Below are 15,634 nucleotides of genomic sequence, written 5' to 3'. Positions count from 1 at the left end.
CACAGATTGCAATAGGAAAGATTATACACTCTATGTGAACATGACAGACTTGATGGCCCGAGTGACCTCTTTCTCATTTCATACTTTTCTTTTAAAATACAGTGGTAAAAGCTATACAGCAGTCAGGGGAAAGGAAATACAGTGAATAAAAGGTGAAGTAGTTTCATATGTTGCAACACAGCTTGCATTAATCTGAAATTTGACAGTTTGATGTAAGATAATGATATGTCTTGTATGTTGTATTATAAGATATTTCATTGCTGACATTTCATGTGAGTGAAAACCTATAGATTATAAGCAAGTCACAGAGGACTCCACTCTTTTATGGTAGACATGTTTCTTTATGTTTCTACATAAGTAATGAAATACAAATTTTGAGTCGGGTAAGAAGAGACAATAGAACTTGCATCTGCATAGCACCTTTTAACATACCAGGACATCCCAAAGAGAGATATAGTCAGAAGTATTGAGGTTTAGTCACTGTTGTAATACAGGAAACACAGCAGCCAGTTGAATACAGCAAGCACCTCCAGGCAGCAATGTGATAGGATTGTTTCAGTAACATTGCTGGAGGTACAAATACAAATATTTTCCAGGACATTGGATAAAACTTTTCAAAGATTTGCGCTTTGTGATTTGTTATTACATCTACCTGACACAGTAAGTGTGCACCCAATCTAATGTCCTAACGGAAGTGGCAATTTCAGGGAATTTACCCTGATGAGCCCTGATAACTTTACTCCCTCAGTTCTTTGCTGGTCACCTGACTAGGATGCATCTGATCTTCACAATGTTGCTCTTTACAATCTTGTGCTCAACAGATAAAACAAGAACTGCCCTTGGTGTATTTATTGATGTGCAGTTTGAAATAACTATTTGAGAGAAATAAATTTGTGCCCCACTTTGCCAACAGTGACCTGGAGATCTTGGAGGATGAGGAAGTGGAGAGGAGAGCCATCCTCTGTCCCCAGATCTGCCAAAGAAGTCCAGGGCACTAGACTGGCCTGAAGTAGCGACCAGAGTAAGTGCAATATCAAAGGTTAGACAATATTTTGATTGAAACAGAGCTGAAGCTTTAAAGGACTGACAGGAAAGTAGCATGAGGGTCATAATCAGACCAACCATAATATTATTGCATGATGGAGTAGCCTCATATTGCCAAAAGCCCTACTCCTGCTCCTGTTCTCATGTCCTTATGTTCACTTAAAATTGCTGCTCTATATCTTTGGTGACTATCTTATATAGTCCAAAGATGTACAGGTTGGGTAGAGTAATTATGGGAAATGCAGTGTTACAGGGATGGGGTGAGCCTGGTTGGATGCTCTTTGGAAGGTTGGTGTCGACTTGATGGACTGAATAGTCTGCTTCCACAACTAAATAATTTGGCTAATTAAGACTGGAGGTTTAGTCTGTTATGGGTCATGGAAATAGTTGGGCAGAGAAGTCAGCTGTAAGGGCAATGGGTGTCTCTTAATGAACATTCCCCTTGATGTCCATTCTCTTGACAGGCACTGAATGTTTTTTTCGAGGACCCTAATTCAAATTCTCCCTATCTCCTCAATCACCATGAATTTTTAAATGTTTTTAACTGAATTCTGAACACCAGTGAACCAGACAGGATTTTAATTAATTGTCACTTTGGATTGTGACTGTTAGATTAGCTTTTATTTAAGATTTGTATTATATTCAGATTTCACCATCTGCCAAGATGGAATTGAAATCTCTAAGCTCAGAACTTCAGCCTGAGGTTCTGAATTACTATTGCAGTGACATTATGCTTCATCATTGTCTACTCCTGATTATTGCTATTTACTACATGACCAGTTTCCATGTAATCTGCAAGTTCACGAATTATACCACCTCCTTTTCAGTATCAAGGCATACTTCAATGAGACAAATAAGTCATATCAGAACCATTTTAGTCAAGTGGATTTCCCTTCTCCTGCGCATGTCTGGCACTGAAACTCTGCACCTGTGGGGTATTCAACTTCTATCCCTACATAACTCTGGAAACTTGCATTTGTGCAATCGATATGGGCACCTGGCAGCAGGTGATACTGTCTTCCATAATAGAATCTGAGATTCCAGAGAAAATGGAAGCACGGATTAGGTCTCGACAATAAGATAAAGCGGCGCTACTTCCTGAACATTTCACAGCACACTTCTTACCTCATGCTAGTTTAAAACAACTGGTTTAGATTAGTAATGAGCACTACAAACAACGAGGGACCCATCACTGAACACTGTGGAATGCCACTGGTTGCAAGTTTCCAGTGAAAAACAACCTTTGACTGTCAACCTCTGCATCCTCCCCCAAGTCCCTCCTCCCTACCTTTTATCTTAGCCTGCTTGGCACACCCTCCTCATTCCTGAAGAATGGCTTATGCCCAAAACGCCGATTCTCCTGTTCCTTTGATGCTGCCTGACCTGCTGCGCTTTTCCAGCAACACATTTTTAAGATCCTACCATTAAGCCAACTTTAGATCCAATTTGCCAAATTGCCCTGAATCCCATAGGTTCTTATCTGCTGATCAGTCTCCGTGCAAGTTAATTTCTTTGTAAGATGGTGGAAGGTCTGACATCTTCTTTTTTGACGAAGAATGTATTGGAAGTCATTGATACGAGGCAAATCTGATGCAAATCTGTTGTGGATATTGTGATTGGTGGGTGCCTGAGGATACTGTAAGAAGATTGTGAGGAAGATGATTTGGTGCCATATGTAGAGTCTTCTTCTCCATTCATTGGGATGGTCCCATCTGGTGGGTGACAAAGTGAAACCCCCAAGTAGTACTCAGTTTACAGCTGGACTTTTTATTTCTTTATTTTTTATTCAGACATGGGATGTGGGTGTCACTGACCAGTCAGCAATTATTGCCTATCCATAGTTGCCCTTGCGAAGCTGGTGGTGAGCTGCCTTCTTGAACTGCTGCAGTCCTCATGCTGTCGATTGACCCACAATGCCTTTAGGGAGAGGAATCCAGTATTTTGACCAGTGATAATAAAGGAATAGTGATCTATTTCTAAATCAGGGTGGTGAGTGATGGGGTATCCTTGTATGTGCTGCCCTTGTCCTTCTAGATAGAAATGGTAATGGGTTTGGAAGTTGCTGTCTAAGGATCTTTGATGAATTTCTGCAGTGCATCTTGTATATTGTGCACATTGCTACTACTGAGCATTGGTGAAAGAGGGATTGGATACTTGTGGATGTGGTGCCAATCAGGCAGGCTGCTGTATCCTGGATGGTGTCAAGCTTTTTGAGTGTTGTTGGAACTGCACCCATCCAGGCAAATGAGGAGTACTCCATCACAATCCTGACTTGTACAGGTCAGGGTTTACACATTTCATGGTTGGACTCTAGGGTTGCTGAAGAAAAAGACCTTGGGGGTGCATGTGCATAGTTCCTTGAAAGTGGAGTCGCAAGTAGACAGAGGGGTGAAGAAGATGTTGGCATGCTTGTCTTCAGTGGCCATAACATTGAGTTTAGGAATTGGGATGACATGTTGCAGCTGTGCAGGACATTGTGAGGCTGTCGCCAATGAGACATTGTGTGCAATTCTGGTCATAGCATCATAGAGTCATAGCGATGTACAACACAAAAACATACCCTTTGGTCCAACTCGTCCATACCAACCAGATATCCTAAATTAATCTAGTACCATTTGCCAGCACTTGGCCTATAGTCCTCTAAACCCTTCCTCTTCATGGTCACCTTGCTATAGGAAAGATGTAATTAAACTCGAGAGGGTACAAAAAAGATTTACAAGGATATTGCAGGGACTGGAGGGTTTGAGTTACAGGGCAAGGCTAAATAGTCTGGGGTGTTTCTCCCTGGAGGATTGGAGGCTGAAGGATGAAGAGATTTACAAAATCATGAGGGAAATGGATGAATAGCCAAGATGATTTTTCCTAGCGTGGGGAGTCCAAAACTAAAGGGTTTAAGATGAGAGGGAAAAGATCTTGAAATGACCTGATGGGTAACTTCTTCACACAGGGGGTGATGCGTGTAAGGAGTGATCTTCCAGAGGAAGTGGTGGAGGTGAGTATAATTACACCATTTAAAAGGCATCTGGATAGGTATGTGAATAGGAAGGAGATAGAGGGATATTGGTCAAATGTTAGCAAATGTTAGATTGGGATATTTAGTTGCTGCAGATGAAATGGACCGAAGGATCTGTTTTGTGCTTTTTGACTCTCTGACTCTATGAATTGGGCCTTGTAGATGATAGACAGCTTTGGGGAGTCAGGAGATGAGTTACCTGCTGTAGTAATCCCATCTTCTGACTTGGTCTTGTAGCCACTGTGTTTATATGGTTAGTCCAGTTGAATTTCTGGTTAATGGTAATCCCCAGGATGTTGGTAGTGATAATAACAGCATTGAATGTCATGGAGCAGTGGTTAGATTGCCCCTTATTGGAGATGGAGAAAGTGAGGACTGCAGATGCTGGAGATCAGAGCTGAAAAATGTGTTGCTGGAAAAGTGCAACAGGTCAGGCAGCATCAAAGGAGCAGGAGAATCGACGTTTCGGGCATAAGCCCTTCTTCAGGAATCCCTGAAGAAGCCATTCCTGAAGAAGGGCTTATGCCCGAAATGTCAATTCTCCTGCTCCTTGGATGCTGCCTGACCTGCTGTGCTTTTCCAGCAACACATTTTTCAGCCCTTATTGGAGATGGTCATTGCCTGGATTAACTATATAAAAATTAAGTGTGGAAAATTACAAGGTGTTCTATTGAGATAGTTAGGATGATTAAAATATTTCATCAGGTACATGGAGTTAAATCATCTTTTTATGGTAAGGGAGGAGGAAAAGTTTTTAAAATTTATTATTTTATAGAGTGTAAGTATAACTGGTAAGTCCAGTATATGCTGTCCATCCCTAATTGTCCTTGTGCTGAATGGTTTGCAGAATACTTCAGAGGGCAGTTGAAGTCGGCCACATTGCTGTAGGTCTGGAGACACAAAAAGGCCACATTAGGTTTGAGTGGCAGATTTCCTTTCCTAGAGGATATTGGTGAACTAGTTGAATTTTTAGGACAATGGATAGTTTCAATGTCACTATTATTATGACTGGCTTTTGACTCCAGATTTATTAACTTAAATTCCACCAGCTGTTGTGGTCGGCTTTGAATCTGTATTCTCAGAGCCTCAGCCGAGACCTCTGAATTACCGTTTGGAGATACTACCATTAAACCATTGAGTCCAGAATGGGGACAGTGGGGAGAACATATCTTAAAATTAGAGCCAGGCAGTTCAGGGGTGATGTCAGCAAGTTAATATTCATGCACAGGATAATAGAAATCTGAAACAAAAACAAAAATCTCATAGGGTTGAAACTCCTGTGAACATTTCAAAACTGAGGTTGATAAATTTCTGTTGAGTAAGGCTGTTATGGATATGGAACCAAGGTGATAGATGGAGTTAAGGTGCAAATTACCCATGATCAATCAAATGAGAGGATAAACTCATCTGGCTGAATGGTCTCCTGCTCCTAGGTTCCTACTTAGTGCATACAGACATGAATGATGCTGCCAGCTGACAATTACAGTTAACATTTAAACTCTGATACACTGCTTTGGTTTAAGATGTGATTCCACTCATCTTATAAATTGCTACTATCTCTGTCCTTTTTAAAATCTTTTTATAAGGTGAAGACATTACTGTCAAAACCAGAATTTCTTGCCTATCCATTCTATTTTTGCTCATTTTTAGATTTACTCTTTAGTGGGATGTTGGCACCACTAGTAAGGGCAACATATATTGTCCATCCCTAATTGCTCATGATCTGAGTTTCTTGCTAGAAGGTAGTTAAGAGTTAAACACTTTGCTGTGGATCTAGAGTCACACGTAGGCCAGACCAGCCTCTATTCTTGATGCTTGAAACATCAATTTTCCTGCTCCTCGAATGGTGCCTGACCTGCTGTGCTTTTCCTGCTGTGCAACACTCTGATCTAAACTCTGGTTTCCAGTATCTGCAGTTCTCACTTTTGCCCAGGTCAGGATCATGTCCTTAAGGACATGAGTGAACCTCATGGAATTTTATGACAATCTATGATTGTTTCTCAGTTACCATTACTGAGAGTAGCTTTTAGTTTCAGATCTTCATTACTTCAATTTAAGTTCCAAGAACTGCTATGGTGGGATTTGAACCTATGTCCCCAAAGCATTGGCTTGGACCTCTGGATTATTCATCAGTGACAGACTATTCTCTAAGTAGACATATACAATAAACATGCATGCTTGGTCTGCTTTCTAAATGCATGGTACTTTGTTCGCTGCCTCTCCTAAACCACTCCAACTCATCCTTTCCATCTTCCAACCCCTTCACTCGCTGTCACTCATTGCTATTCTTGCAGCTTCCCTCTCCTGAATCTCCCTCTCGTTGCACTCTCCTGAGGCCTCACTTTGAGAGAGGGTGTGAGAGAGGGTTGGTGAACAGCAGGGAATCAGGGCAGCAGGGGATAGAGCCCTGAGGGGAAAATGGAAAGGAGTGAGAGAGTTGAGGAGGAGGTGGAGGAATGCCTCAATCAGAGCTGAGGAGTGAGAGCAGTAATAGTTGTTCAGACAATAAGAGGATCTTTGGGTGAGTTATATTCAAGATAATCATTAAGATTTTAGTATAAAAATTGCATGTCAGAATACAATCCTATTTTATAATCTATTTTCTTGGAGGAAACTGATTTTTGTTTAGTGCTTTATATTTAGTTTTTTTTGGAACATAAGTGCTGAGTGGGGGTGGGATACGGTCATTGAGTTGTTCTTTCAAGATGGATGAATGCATGTACAGTATGATTTTTACGATACTAATTAACTGAATCCTGGCACAGAGCTTGAGAGATGAGATAGAGGTCAAGTGTTTCACATCATATCTAGATGGGCTAGAAGCAGTCTTCAGGCATTGCAGTGTAAGGACAGACTATGGAAATGCACCGTTGATAAGAGACTATAAGCAGACAATTTAGTAAATGCTGTCTTAGATCGAGAAAGATTGCAGGAAGTTACAGCACAGAGGGAATTGTGAATCCTCAGGCATAAATCTTATAAAGCTAGCATATGAGTTCAGCTAGTAATAGGGAAGGGAAATGGAATGTTGGCCTTTATTTCAAAGGAAATGATGTCTAAAAATAGAGAAGTCTTATTAAAACTATACAAGGTACTGATCATACCACACCTAGAATACTACAAGCCCCTTATCTAAGGAACGGTGTACTGGCATTGGAGGCAGTCCAGAGAAGGTTTAGTAGGCTGATCTTGAGTTTGGAGGCACTTTCTTAAGAGGAGAGGTTCGGTAGGTTGGGCTTTTATTCATTGTAGTTTAGAAAAACGATAGACGGCCATGTTAAAATATACAAGATTTTAGGGGACTTGACAGGGATGGTGCAGAAAGGTTGTTTACCCTTGTGGGAAAGTCTAGGACTGGAGGGCATACTCTCAGAATAAAGGATAACCCTTTTAAGACAGAAGTGAAGCAGAATTCTTCTTTCAGAGAGTAGTAAATCTGTGGATTTTTTTTACCTCAGAGAGCTGTGGTAGCTGGGCCGTTAAGTATATTCAAGGCTGAGATAGCAGGTTTTTAATTAGTAATCAAGGGTTTTAAAAAGGATTATGGGAAAAGGCAGGAAAATAGTGTTCAGGGTTATCAAATTTGCCATTATCTCATTGAATGGTAGAGCAAATTTGATGAGTTGAATGACCTGCTCTGCTCCTATATCTTGCGGTCTTAAAAAGACTTACCAAGGTCCATGTAAACATAAAGCACAGCATTACCTTCATCCACACATCAAGTTCCCTCCACTTGACAAAGCTATGTTAACTATCCTTTCTTAATGTTTGGCTGTCTAAGTGGAGGTTAATTCTATTTATCAGAATTTTTCAGTAGTTTCTCTACTATTGATAAACTTATATACTGATAGTTCCCTGGTTTATCCCTACTACTTTTTGAACAATGATATTGTATTAGCTGTCCTCCAATCCTCTGAGACCCCTCTTGTGTCCAGAGAGGATTTGAAAATTAATGTTATAATAATGTCAATATTTAACTCCTTAAGGAATTCCTCATCAAATGGAAGATCCAAAACTACTGTAAACTCTCCTCAAGTCTTTGTGCTCCTAATGTTGGAGGTGTGAAGCTCCTGGGCATTCTAAGCTTGAATAGCGTCCTTCTGCCTTTGTAGCCAGAACTAGACACAGTGCTCAGGATGTAATAGCTATATGTTTTCTGATGTTAATTCAATACAGTCGCAGTATCATGTCCAACAATTCTTCCTTGCTACCCGCTCTACTTATTTAGTTTTTAGTAATATTAGTACACTAGCAGTTATAGGAACTCCTCCCACTCTGTGCCAGTGTTATGGACTATCTTTACTATTGTTAGTCCAGCTCTCTGGCTGTTTAGCTCTAACAAATCAATAGCTCTATGTTATTGTCTATATCTCAACTGTAGTTGTACCATATTCTTGTCATTGTTAAATTCAATAAGTCTTACTGTTATGAAAAAACTACTTCACAGTGTGAAGCTCACTACTACTTCCTTTCACCTTATCAACACTTGTTGGTTATGTTAGCTTTTCAAACCTCACAACCTTATTACCTAACAAGATTGAGCTCAAATGTGATGTGTTTTAAGGTTGAATAGTCTCATCATGATGCTTTATAAAGACTCACATGGTGAACTGGGCAATGGGATGAGGTATTGTAGGGTTTATAATCACCATGGAACTGGATCCCTGGCATGACTCAGTACCTTCAGTTGAACAGAAAGAAGGAAATTAGATTGTGAAGAGAAAACCTTGTCATGTTACTTCATATTCCTGTTACCAAACTATTCACTCAATCCAAGATCAAGAAGTAAATTATTTATATGCTTTTGACAGAAAATCAACAACAGATCTGCCATAAATACTGATTTACAGTGGGCCTCAATGGCACCAACATCAAAAGAGATGCCCAGTAAAATCACTATTGAATGTCTTTAAAACTAGTTTAAAATTAATTAACTCAGTTCAATCGATTCAACCTCACATCAATATAGTAAATCTTGTTTTGGGTTGAACAAAATATGTTGAGGTGCATTCCTGGGTTTCAGATTTATTAACAGGATTTAATTAAATTGTGTAAAGATTTATTAAATGTCATGTTATGCCATTTTGATCTTGCATCAGACAGCTGAATTTCCCTGTTACATTTTTCAATATCATACTTGGATTGATTAAGCATTGATATACACAACTTCAATCATCAAGTTATCTCAAACTTTTCTAGAGATAATTTTTTTTGTGGTTAATCATATTCTCAGAAGATGGTACTTTACATTCCAGAAAGTGATTAGCTTGGAAATAAGAAATAAAGAATATTTTCCTGTAACCCTCTGGCTATGTTTTTTGTTATTTGTGATGACATTTTAATTCAGGGTGAGAATTAAAAGCTTCAGGGTATGTAGAAATCTATAAAAGGGGGCAGCAGAGTAAAGTTTTTCCAGAAAGTGAACCAATTAAAAACACAAATTAATTAAAAACCTGACAAAAAAATAGACATTTTCCTCTGGAAAAGAGAAGTTTGAGTAGTGACCCGATAGAGATTTTCTAAATGATGAATGTGTTTGATAGGGTAGATGTGGAGAAGATAGAATGAATTGCACTGGCTCCTTGGTGGTGGAAAATGAGCTCTGTGGAGGGTGTAGTGGCTGATAAAAGGGACAGGAGCTGCCTTTGTATTTTTCTCTGGCACTGTCCCATTGATTTCCAGTACTGATCAGGAGGTAGCCTGCAAAGGGGACCAGTGGAATGCTCTTTGGAGACTGTCAGTCCAATCTGAATATACAAAGCTCAATTATGGGCCAATTTACAGGGTTGGTGGCAATATACTGACAATAGAGTGGCACCCACTGTGAGTGAGGCTACCAGTTTCATGGAGTATTCAAAAGTGGCCTAACCAATGTCCTATCCAGCCACAACTCCTATACTCAGTCCATACCAAATGCTTTCTTCATTATCCTATCTACCTGCGACTCCACTTTCAAGGAACTATGAACCTGCACTCCAAGATCACTTTGTTCAGCAACACTCTCCAGGACCTTCCCATTCAGTGTATAAGTCCTGCCCTGATATACCTTTCCAAAACGCAGCACCTCAGTGATCTAAATTAAACTCCAAGTGTCACTCCTCAGCTCATTGGTCCAACTGAACAAGATCTCATTGTACCCTGAGGTAACCTTCTTGAGGTATTGGGTGTTTTAAAAATCTTTAGGGTAAGTCCTCAGAACCTGATGGGATCTATCCTAGACAGCTGAGGGAAGCTGGTGATGAAGTTGCTGGGGCTAGTCTCAGGAGAGATTCCAGAGGACTGGAGAATAGACAATGTTGTTCCCTTGTTTATGAAGGGCAACAGGGATATTCGGGGAAATTATAGATTAGTGAGCCTTAAGTCAGTGGTAGGGAAATTTATTGGAGAAGATTCTTGGAGATAAGATTTACTCACATTTGAAAAATATGGACTTATTAGCAATAGGAAGCATGGCTTTCTGTGGGAAAGGTCACATCTCACGAATGTGATTTGTGTTTTTGAGGGATTGACAAAGATGATGAGGGCAAGATGGTGAATGTTGTCTGTATGGATCCCTCATGACAGGCTGATGCAAACGGTAATGTCACATGGGATCCACAGTAAGCTGGCAAGATGGTTACCGAACTGGCTTAGTCATGTAAGAAAGGCTGTTGTAGCGAAGAGTGTTTTTCTGATTGGAGATCCATGATCAGTGGTATTCTTCAGGGATCAGTGCTGGGACTCCTGTTGTTTGTAATATATACAAATTATTTGGAAATGAATGTAGGTGGCCTGATCAGTAAGTTTACAGATGACACAAAGATTTGAGGTGTTGCGAATTGTGAGGAGGATTACCAGAAGATGCAGCAGGATATAGATAGGTTGGGGACTTGGGCAGAAAAATGGCAGATGGAGTTTAATCTGGACAAACGCAAATTGGATGATCTATTGTAGGAGAGAAATATATAGTAAATGGCAGAATCTTTAGTAGCATCAACCTGCAGAGGGATTTAAGCTCACAGTTCCCTGAAAGTGGCAACACAAGTGCATAAGGTGATCAAAATGGTATGTAATATGTTTCCCTTCATCAGTCAAGTGCAGAGTATAAAAAAAAGGCCAGTCATGTTGCAGCTGTTTTGAACTTTAGTTGGGCTACATTTAGAATATTTTGTACAGTTCCGGTCTCCACATTACCAGAAAGATGTGGAGGCTTTGGACATGGTGTAGTAATGCTATACCAGGATGTTGCCTGCTTTGGAGGGTATTAGCTATGAGGAGAGATTGGACAAACTTAGTTTGTTTTCATTTGAACATAGAAGGATGAGAGGTGACCTGATAGAAATCTACAAAATTATGAGAGGCATGGATAGAATGGACAGTTGGAGACCTTTTCCTGGGGTAGAAATGTTAATTCTTGGAGGACACAGGTTTAAGGTAAAAGTGTAAGTTTAAAGGAGATGTGAGAGGCATTTTTTTTTACACAGAGGGTGGCAAGTGCCTGGAATGCGTTACCAAAGGAAGTGGTAGAGGCTGATACAATAGCAATGTTTAGTAGGCATTTTGACGGATATGAACGAGCAGGGAATAGAGGGATACCGACTGCATAGAAGTAAAAGATTTTTAGTTTAGAAAGGCATCATGTGTTGGTGTTGACCAAAGGGCCCGTTTTTGTGCTGTGCTGTTCTTTGAACTTTGTAGTCTCTTGTACACCCCCACACCCCAGGTTATGTCATGGCCGCTTTCAGTGCAGATAATCCATTTTCACCTACTTATGTTCCTCATTATAAGCTTTTCTCGTTCCCTTTGTCTAATTGTCTTTCTGTCTGTGTGGGCTGTGTCTCGATCTATCTGCTCATTCTTCTCTCTCTTCCCCCTCAGACCCCCTTGTGTCTTCAACATATATACCATATTCCGAGCTACTATGAGTTCTGAAGAAGGATCACTATACTCGAAATGCTAACTCTCCTTTTTATCCAAAGTTAATGTCAGACCTGCTGAGTTTTTCCAGCAATTTCTGTTTTTGTTTCATACCTTCAGCATTCACAGTTCTTTGTTTTGTTTTACCTCTGAAGTGAGGATGTTTGCTGATGACACAAAACTAGGTGGGGATTGTGAGAAATAAGAAGGATCGAATGAGTCTTCAGGGTAATTTAGACAGTTGACTGAGTGGGCAAGCGTGTGGCAGATGCAACATAACATGGATAAGTGTGAAGTTGTCTGTTTAAAACATGATAAATTGGGAAATGTAGGCCCTCTCAAATATATAAAATATTCCATGGCATTGTTTTGGTAAATATTAGAGATGTTCTCTGTGGTGTCCTGGCCAATATTTATCACTGAACCAACATCACTAAGACTGATTATCTGCTCATTACACATTGATATCATAGGGCTTGCCATCAGAAAATTTGATGTCACAGTTCCTGTGTTGCAGTTAAAAATACTTTATTGACTGTAAAATGCCTTGGGAAACCTGAAATTGTGAAAGGTATTATATTAATGTTAGTTATTTGTTTTAACTTATTGAAGTCTGATGGTGCGGAGGTATCCCAGCAGAATATATTCTTCAGAACATATCAGCTGTCCTGAAAATGATGAAGTTAGAGGGTTTCAGAGATGGAGTTGGTGAGGGGAGGTTGGTAGCTCTTTTAAAAGCCAGTACACACAAGATGGTAGATGAGATCTCAGTTTAATATTTCATTAAAATAATTTCCTTACATTTCAGAATGGCTCTCTATAAAGGTTTTGCTACTGATATGGTTAACCGTAATTTTAACATCCATTTGATTAGCTGTATTTCGTCCAATTGCTTGCTTGTGTGTTATGTTCCCCTACTGGACAATGAGAGGCTCTAGGTAATGAGGGCGTGGTAACTGTGACTTAGAGAGGGCATTCAGATGGGATGTACCTACAGACAGATAAAACGTGTGAAATGGTGGTTAACAGTGATGGAGTGAGATTGTATGTGTAAGCAGTGTCAGCCATAGCATCATAGAATCCCTACAGTGCATTCAGCCTATCACATCTACACTGATCCTCAGAAGAGCAACCTATCTAGACTTACCTCATTATTCTGCATTTATAATGGCTAATACACCTAGCATGCATATTATGGAGCAATTTGGCATGGCCAATCCACTAAACTGAACATCTTTGAACTGTGGAGGGAGTCGTGAGAACCTGGCAGAAACCCATGCAGACACGGAGGGAAAAGCAAATCCTCATAGACAGTTGCCCATGTCTGGAATTGAACCTGGGTCTCAGGCAGCAGTGCTAACCACTGTGCTACTCATGCTGACTATGTGCTGTGGATAGGATATCTTTGTTTCTCCTGTGCCTGTACAGTGCTGGTGGGGGCCAACGTTGCACTGCCAATGCTTGTCTGGATGCACAGTGGCCTTTCAAAGATGGTGTGGGCGGAAGGGATGCATGTCATTTGCCAGATATCCGCTGAGTGGCAAGTTATTCTGGGAACAGCATGTGCTTAGATGGGGTTTGAATTATATATGGGAGCTGCTAAAGGATGTGGAGTAGATAGTTAATGAGGCAATTCACTGAGATACAGTGAGAAAGATCACTTGACCTTGTAGCAAACAAATCCTCCAAAAACCTTGATGTAACGCACACTGAGAGAAAAAAAAGAATCAATCTTTGTATTCAATAGTTGTTTTGTTTAATACCAATACCTGTCCATTCTCATTAAGTTCTCATCAGGCAATTGCCTCCAGGCGCCTGCCTGGCTATTCAGGTAGACACCATCAGAGGTTGACAGGCCAATATAACCATGGTCAGCAGGATACACCAAATGATAATTCCTTCCAAAACAGACAAAAGTAAAGCAGTTTCAGCTAATCAAGTACTTGAACTTTCCTCAGGGGAAGCATAATGAAAAGGAAGAAATTATTTCTCAAGGAAAGGTGTGAGTTGGCTCTAGATTCACCCATCCATTTGATTTATTTTCTTCCTTCATAAACTGTGGGAGCATTGTTTGATTTTCAAAGTACTGAATTCCAAGTTCTAAATGATGTTTGAATGCTTGCTTAGGAGCACTATGTACTTATTATTCATAAATCTTAATTTCAAGGCCTCTCATGTAGTGTAGGGTTGGTTAGTCAGAAAAAAAACTGAAGAGAAACATATGAATCTATTTAGTGTTCTGACCCCATACTATCTGATTATTTCATGTATCTTTTTATTTATAGTTAATTGTCTATAACACTTCCTGCTGCTTGTAACTACTCCTGTGAGGGGACATGCTGGCATTGTACGTGTCTATCTTGTACCAGCGCCACCTACCCAGTGTAGCTTATTTGCAACCACTCTATGATATCGAGCTATACCGAGCACAAATCCTCCTTTTGCTGCCTTCCACTTTACTCTCTAGAAAAGATGTCTGAAGCTTTTCAACTAAGTCAAATAGAGGATAGTGAGGAATGCAGATGCTGGAAATTCAGAGTCGATAAAGGACCCTGATAAAAGATTTCGACCTGAAATGTTGACTCCCCTGCTCCTTTGATGCTGCTTGATTTACTGTGCTTTTTCCAGCTCCACATTTTTTCAATCTCAGATAAATGGCCAAAGTATTAATTTTTTTCTTTGGTTTTTCTTGCACTTTCAAGTAACTTTTCATATCTGTAATTATCTGTAAATGGAAGCTTTAGCATTGTCTTATTCTAAAGACCTCTATTTTCTCTTACAGATCTTTACTTATTCTCCAGGTTTCAGAATTATGTAGAATGTGGCATCTGATGAGTTTTCTTTCCGGGTACAAGCCTGTTTCTTGTTAACATATCCTTTATCTTCATAAAATTACTTCTGGCTATCTTCACCCTTCTTCTAAACTTCTCCATCACATCTGCCATCTCCTGTTATTGTTTGTTCTAAATTGACAAATGTATGTACATGCCCGAGCCTGTTCAACTTCTCCCTATAGCTCAAATTCTCCAACCCTGGCAATATCCTTATAAATCTTTTCTGAACCCTTTCAAGTTTCATAACATCTTTCCAATAGGAAGGAGACCAGAATTGCACACAATATTCCAACAGTGGCCTAACCAATGTTCTGTACAGCCGGAACATGACCTTCCCACTACTGTACTCAATACTGTGACCAATAAAGGAAAGCATACCAAACGCCTTCTTTACTATCCTATCTACCTGCGATTCCACTTTCAAGGAACTATGAACCTGCACTCCAAGGTCTCTTTGTTCAGTAACACTCCCACACTCCTTAAGACATGTACATCCTGTCCCTCAGGATTCCCTCCAACAACTTGTCCACCACCAATGTCAGGCTCACTTGTTCATTGTTCCCTGGCTTGTCCTTACCACCTTTCTTAAACAGTGGCACCACGTTAGCCAACCTCCAGTCTTCTGGCACCTCACCTGTGACTATTAATGACAAAAATATCGCCCAGTAATCGTCTCCCTAGCTTCCCACAGAGTTCTAGGGTACAACTGATCAGGTCCTGGGGATTTATCCACATGTATGCGTTTCAAGACATCCAGCACTTACTCCTCTGTAATATGGACATTTTTCAAGATGTCACCATCTATTTCCCTACATTCTATATCTTCCATGTCCTTTTCCACTGTAAA

General features: G+C 40.1%; 1 protein-coding gene across 1 annotated transcript in view; it reads left to right on the top strand.

The window, feature by feature from the left end:
* The first annotated feature begins 1,009 nt into the window (after positions 1 to 1,009).
* The window catches only part of LOC140464306 (protein ELFN1-like), a 450,048-nt gene continuing 435,423 nt past the window's right edge, over positions 1,010 to 15,634 (top strand). The window contains exon 1 of the mRNA XM_072559225.1: positions 1,010 to 1,021. The gene's annotated coding sequence lies outside the window, so the exon portion shown is untranslated. The remainder of the gene's footprint in view (positions 1,022 to 15,634) is intronic.

This window comes from Chiloscyllium punctatum, chromosome 40, assembly GCF_047496795.1.
Source record: "Chiloscyllium punctatum isolate Juve2018m chromosome 40, sChiPun1.3, whole genome shotgun sequence".
Taxonomy (NCBI): domain Eukaryota; kingdom Metazoa; phylum Chordata; class Chondrichthyes; order Orectolobiformes; family Hemiscylliidae; genus Chiloscyllium; species Chiloscyllium punctatum.
The sequence above is the reverse complement of the archived record's forward strand: the minus strand, read 5'-3'. Positions and strand labels throughout refer to the sequence as shown.